This window comes from Quercus suber, unplaced genomic scaffold, assembly GCF_002906115.3.
Source record: "Quercus suber isolate HL8 unplaced genomic scaffold, Cork oak 2.0 scaffold_28, whole genome shotgun sequence".
In the NCBI taxonomy this organism is placed as follows: domain Eukaryota; kingdom Viridiplantae; phylum Streptophyta; class Magnoliopsida; order Fagales; family Fagaceae; genus Quercus; species Quercus suber.
The window spans coordinates 923,626-930,794 of record NW_027069493.1 but is presented as its reverse complement, the minus strand read 5'-3'; the positions used below and the strand labels follow the sequence as shown (position 1 = coordinate 930,794).

Sequence of the window (7,169 nt, the reverse complement as noted above, 5' to 3'; positions counted from 1 at the left end):
GGAAGACTGGTTGGCTGCAAAGTTCTTCAGTTCATCCACTTGATGAATAGCAGGAAGATGCTTGGTTACAAAACCCTATGGTGCAAATACACAGCAACTTCTTGATGGAAGATGAACTAGGTCAAGAACTTCGTCTGTTGATCACAATTTGCTTAAACAGAGATTGCTCATGATAATGCAACTTGTGTCACCCAAAACGGCTCTTAAAATAATCCTTTTATATGTTTAGGGTTAGAAGAAAAGAAGGCCCAAAAACATATTCACGGATCCAAGAAAATCAGATTGGAAATCTGACTTTTTAAATCTCGACAGATAGCAGGGTCGAGGTAGCTGTCGAGAGGTGTCGAGATTTAAAAACTTTGCACTTCAACTTGCTTTCTCTTGGACAGACTTGATGACTTTAACACTTGACTTTGAAACATTGTTTCTTGAAGTATTAAAAACACCTAGAACTACCCAATTACAAGCAGAGTGCGTTTTGTCAAAGGATTAGCCAATTTACATAACTAAGTGACATATGTTCTTAAACAAGTTAAAACATATATGTCCTAACACAAAGAATGAAGATGTAATTGCAGTAGGTGAATGTTATGGGCAATGCCCAGTGACGACTCCAGGAATTTTTTCCTGAGTGTTCCTTGGATACGTGGTTTTCTTATCAAATATTTGTCTATAATTCTAACAAAAAATAAACAATAAATTATAAGTTCATTTGAAATATTAATAAAATTATTAATTATGGTTTTAAAAACCGATACGGGGAAAGAACCAAAAATGGATTGGTTACCGACTTTCTGGTCAGAACGAAATTCGACTGGTGGTCAAACCAGTGATGTCATAAATAATTTAATTAATAAATAAATAATTATAAAAAATAATAAAATTAAATAAATAAGAATATAGCTACTGATATTTACTAAAAAAAGATATAAAATTTTAGAAGTATTTTCATGTTAAATTTAACTCAAATTAAAAGAAAAATAAATTATCACTTTTTTAAAGGAAGAAAAAGAAGTTAACCTAAACAAACTACCAAAAAAAAAAAAAAGGATATGGTTTTAAAGTTTATAATCAAATATAATTTTTAGTATTTTTAACAAAACTATAATTTATTTTAAAAATATTTATCGATGTTAATATAATTTCACATCTAAATATTTCTTCTAAAAAATTGTATTTATTATAAAAATATTTTATGCTTGTTTTGAATATTGCAATAACCTGACCGGTGTACGAAGTACAAATAATTTAGATTCTTTGCCTTTTATTGACCACTCAAACCCACGTAAGCCATTTCACAAACGTATTTCTCATCAAAAAAAAGAAAAAGAAAAAAAAGAAAAAGAAAAGTAAAGAGCCTGCCTCTCCCACCTAACCATCAACGTGGCCAAAGGATATCCACCCACATCTATACCAAACTTTCTAAAAAGATTGTCCTCTCCTCTCCTTATCTAGGGTGTCAATTCGTGTTCGCGGGTCGGGTTCGTGTCGTGTCGAGCTATAAGTACTCTGCTATATGGGTTGACCCGAACCCGACCTGTTTAGTAAACGTGTCAAGAATCCTCAACCCTAACCCGACCTGTTTATTAAACAGGTTGACCCAACCCGACACGTTTAACCTGTTTAATTAATAAGTCATGTAAAATTAATACTAATAACTTGTTTGATTAATGGGTCATACATGATCTAAATAATCTATTATTAATTTCTATATATCTAAAATTAAAATACAATTACAACCATAAATATAATAATAAACATATAATTACAACAACAAAAATTAAGCAAAAATAACAAAATTTAATACCTTTATTACCTAAACGGGTCAAACAGGTCAAACGGGTTCACATGTTAAACACGAACACGACTCGTTTATTAAACGGGTCAGCCGTGTCGACCCGAATATGACCCGAACCCATTTAGCCTCAACCCATGACCTGTTTATAATCAGGTTGTCGTGTCGGGTTCGCGAGTCGTGTCAAATTTTGCCACCCCTATCCTTATCTATGAAGTTTAAACAAATTGCTCAAATCTCTTTCTCTCACTCTGAAGAAGAAGCAGTGGCAGAGCTGCAATTTCCTCTCTTTCTCTTTCTCTGTTTCCTCCAAAGCCTAGTTCGACTCCTCGCCCAAATTAAGAGATATTTCTTATTTCATAATCAGTTTCTCACATATTCTCACGTATTCTCTGTTACAATTGTTTTTTTCTTCAGATTCTTTGTTACATTTTTTTTTATAGATTTTAGTTCAAAATTTGTTTGGCGTAAAAAAAAGTTTGAGGGTGTTCCTAATTTTTTTGAGGGTGTTCCTAATTTTTTTTTTTTTTGGTAAGGTCCATATTATAGTTTCTCAAATAAAAGGGCCCTACATTATAATAGGTCCGTTCAACCTAATTTCTTGTCTCCATCTATTTGCATGACGATTATTTATTTTGTGCTATCCAATGTTATCCCCTTTTTTTTAATCCTGTTATAACCTGGACATATACAAGGATCTTTACCTTTTGAATCAAATTTCCTGACTTGGCAGTTTGCATGTAGAGAGGAATCCGATGCCATTGTAGTTCTTGAGGATTCCATAGATTGAATCAACAATGAGCGTTCCTAATCCATAATTAACATACTAGAGTGGCTGGTCCGTTTGTTGCCATCAATGTCTTTCAATGACAAAACCTATGACCTTTCACTAATGAGGGTTAGTGAGAAATGAAATTTCATTCGTATGTTTTGATTTGGTTGTTAATCTCAAGATTGGAATGAGAAAATAGGACGAGCACTTGATGCTGAAATGCACAATACGGTTGAATAGGTGTGAGTAGTGGTGATAGACAAAAGATAATGAAAATAAGAGAGAACTAATGAAAAAGACTAAGAGCATGTTTGGTTTAGGCCAATTTTGAGTGATATCACTAGAAACTCATAACTCAGTAATGAAAAAACGTCGGACCCACATAATTTTTTTTGTTTGGCTTGATTTCCTAATCTTGTTTTCATCACTCAAACTCAAAAATTTTGAGTAAGAGTGATGAAAACCGAAAACACCAAATTGGTGTTTTCAGTTTCTAAGATACATAACTTAGTGGCACAATGGTAAATTTTCAAACTCTGTGGGGCCCATAGGCTTTTGTGTTCTCTTGTCCATTCAGAGTTGTTGGGTATTACCGTTGCAAACAACCACAGCACCACCACAACAAACCCCGCGTTGCCACAGCAGCACCACAACAAAACACCACCGAAACATAAACCCAGCCCCACCCAGCGCCGCCACAGCAACCCACCGCAACAAATCACCACCGAAACACCAACTAAAACCCAAAAACCCAATCAAACCCGATCTCCACCGTGACCCATAACCCGATCTCCACCACTGAAACAACCCATCACTTTAAACCCAATAAGCACCTATTCAAACCAACCAAAAATAGCTGAGAAAGAAACAGAGAAGAGAGAACAAAAATATCAAATATAGATTGAAGAGGGGAGATACAGAGAAACCACCACAACCAACCACCGTCACCATCATGAGCAACCACCACGAGCCACCGTGAGATCAATTTAAGCTCAGCCCAGATTGGTTCACCTCTGTGTCTAATTTTGTGATTTGGGTCTCCAATCTAAGGATTTTGAGTTTGGGTTTGCCATGTTTGTGGTTTGGGTTTGCTATGCTTTCTTTTAGATTTTTTTTTGTGTGGCATCAAAGAGAGAGCAAGACCAGATCATCACCATCAGAGAGAGAGCAAGACCAGTTTGGGTTTGCTATGCTGTGCTTTTGTGTTGATGTGGGAGGCAAGGGAAGAAAAGAAAAAAATGGGTTTTCTGATGGGATGAAATGAAGGAGAGGAAAAAAAGAAAAGAAGAAAAGAACCTAGACACGTAGGTAGGAAATGGCTTCACCACTGTGTGTAGTCAATGGGTGAGGTCCACAACTGTAGCAAAAAGTTGACTTAAAAAGATGAGTTATGTGATTGGGTTTTTAAACCAAACAAGAGTTTTGAGATTTTTCAGTGAAAGTGGGATTTGAGAACTGAGTGATGAGTTTGAGTTTTAGTTATAAGTTTTGGAAATTGAGTGATGAGGAAACCAAACGGGCCCTAAGAATCTAAATCAACTAATCATAAGTTCATAACCTTTAAATCTAACACGATAGAATAAGACGAGTGATGAGAATGCAAAATGTCATATTTTTCTCCCTTAATGCTTAGTCTTTTATATTTATTTGGTGCCTAAATGTACTCATTATTCTTATATTTTGATTTAGGATGCAAATGGAGGCATTAAGTACAAAACAAAGTTAATTGGGCAATTCTGAACAGCTTTGATATTGCTTCATAATCTGGGCATAACTTTCTCATCCGAGCTCCGATTGAGATGATTCAAGATGCTGTGGAACGCCAAGACAAATCTCTACAACTTTCATGTTTTGAGTTTTGAGAGATACGGGCTGCATCAAGGTCGAAATCGGGCTAGAATTTGCTGCACCTGCAATGCTGACGTTCTGGAATGTTCCTTCGCTTGAAATTCTAATACGCAAATCTGATGCGGTTTATTTTTGGAAGCCTCCAGGTCTGATGCACGAAATCTATTGCTAGGTTAGATATCAAATCCGTAATTGTTTGATCTCTCTAATTTGTGAAGCAACCAAGATTTAATGATTTGCTGCGTCAAAAATTATTAGATCTTAGGAAGAACATTCGACTAAATTAAATGCAACCACTTATGTTTGTGTTGTTTAACTTCATCGATCTCTCAAGTTCTTAAGGCTGCTACTAAATTAAACCTTTAGCGCTTGTCTTGGGTTGTTTAGTAGTTAGGGTTAATTAGATCGCTTGTTTTCTAATTAACTGCGACGAAGGAGAGATAGGAAAATAGTTCCAATAGTGAATATTCAAAGTGTAAATTAATATATACTTACATCGATGATCAGTTGTAAAATTCTGAAGGTGGATGTTGACTTTGTTCTCTTGATTGATTTTGATACATTAATTTGAATTGTTCCTTAGTTATTTTTCTTAAAATTATTTTTATTATACTCAAACCCCCCATCCTTGTTCACGTAGCATAAAACTAGGCTAGATACTCCCTGTGAGAACGATCCTTACTTGCACTACTACATATATTTTGAGAAGTAAAGTTTTATTTTTGGTTGCCTGTGACAGCACACCAACGAGTCCAGATATCATCTTTGCAAAACAGACACAAGGTGGTCACAACAAAAAAGAATATGATTTAATGTAGTGTTGTGCAAAATCAAGGAATAACATTGATTCTTTCTCTAAGAATTGATATCATTCCTACCAACCATATGGTGATGTGAATATTATTGCGGACGGCGCAGTCCTTTCAGTCAGAGAATGGTTGAGAGTCCATGCACAAATGCACCAATTTTCTTTGGCATTGCCAATGGCAACGCCACGTTTGGTTTAACCCTGACCTGAAATATATATATATATATATAATAATAATTTAAAATTTTTTATTTATCTAAATCTTGCTCATTCCTTGCTTCAATCTCTTGGTAAGATCACTTTTCCCTTCCTTTTTCATGCATTTCATGTTTGAAAACCTAGTTTTTGGGATTTTTCATAAAAATTTGTGGTTTTTCAAAATTGTTGAGTTTTTCTTCAAATTTTGGGTTGGGTTTGTACTTAGATGATTTCAAAATGTCATACATTGCATTTCATTTGCATTATAATGATATTTACATGCATTTAGATGTGTGCTTTATGTTTGTGTGCTGCTAGGATTGGATTGGGCTGAGCCCATGATGTTTTTTTTTTCCTTTGCATGTCACATGCTCATGCATTCTCATGCATACGTACTTGTTGTTCAACATATTTGATATATTTGAACTGTGTTGGGACTTTTCTGATTGTCTCCCTCTCTATCTTTTTCTCATTTTTTTACGTTAGTCGTGTCTATGGCACCCAAACGTAAATTCACTCCTGCTCGGAACCCTCTGCGTTCTGGAGCTTCTACTTCTTCAGATACTACTCCCTTTAATATTCGGTTCCGTGATGGAGATGCCCATAAGGCATTTTCGAAGAACTTTTCTAAACGAGGTGTTCATTCGGAACGCCAAGTTATTCTGGCAGACTTCGCCGATACTGACCTTCCCTCTATCATTAACAGTAGGGGATGGGGGTCACTGTGTGACATCCCGGTCACTTGCCCTCTCGTGCTGATACAGGAGTTCTACTCCAACATGCACGAGATTGATCTTTCAGTACCTCATTTTGTCACTCGCGTTCGAGGTATGCGCATTCCTGTCACACCGCAACTTGTTGCGGATGTGCTTAGAGTACCTAGGATAGAGTTTCCAGATTACCCCTCTTGTGAGCGTCTGAGGACTGTGTCCAAAGATGAGCTCATTTCTGCTTTTTGTGAGCGCCCTGCTGATTGGGGTGAGCATCAGTTCACATCATGCAGGCCTTTTGCTAAAGGTCCTAGATTCATTAACATGGTGATGACTTTTGTTCTCCATCCTCTTTCTCACTATAACTCTATCACAGAGCCTCGTGCTTGATTTTTGCTTTCTCTGCTTAAGCATCTTACCATAGACTTCCCTTCTCACTTCATCCGGTCTATCATAGAGGTCTATCTTGATTCGGCGTCCCGTGATAAGCTCATCTTTCCTTCTGCTATCACGCGGATTCTACGCCATTTTTCCGTTCCCTTTTCTGTGTCCGACCACTTCACACACATATCTACCATAGATGCCGCTACCGTAAAACGTAGTGAGGCGTAGTTCAGGTCGAGACAGCCAGGTGCCACTCCTCCCTCCCGTTTAGCGCCATCCAGATCAGCTCCATCTACATCTGCTCCTTCTTCCTCTTCGAGCAATGTATCCCTTGGTGATATTATGGCACAGCTGCAGCGCATGGACACTCGTCTTGATACACTCTCTGCTGAGTTGTATCAGGTGAATGTAGTGAGGCTATATGTATTTTTTTCTTATCTCTTAGATACATTGGTCTTGTATATGAGGTCCTTTGACCATTTTTACATACATTGTACTTATCTTATCTCTTATATATGTTGATGTATGTTTCTTTCACCTCTCTCTTCATGTGTTGTTTCTTTTCTATCTTTATACACATGTTCTTTATACTTGTATGCAATCTAATTATTTCTGTTTCACACAAGATGCCTTGATGAGTTTTGTTTAAAGTGT

At 36.5% G+C, this 7,169-nt stretch overlaps 1 long non-coding RNA gene across 1 annotated transcript; it reads right to left on the bottom strand.

The window, feature by feature from the left end:
- Positions 1–2,834: 2,834 nt before the first annotated feature.
- On the bottom strand, positions 2,835–3,853 carry LOC136066043 (uncharacterized). Its single transcript, XR_010627579.1, has 2 exons — positions 3,486–3,853; positions 2,835–3,400 (listed from the first exon to the last, which is right to left on the bottom strand). It is a non-coding gene; the product is annotated as an uncharacterized LOC136066043 (long non-coding RNA).
- Between the last annotated feature and the right edge of the window lie 3,316 nt (positions 3,854–7,169).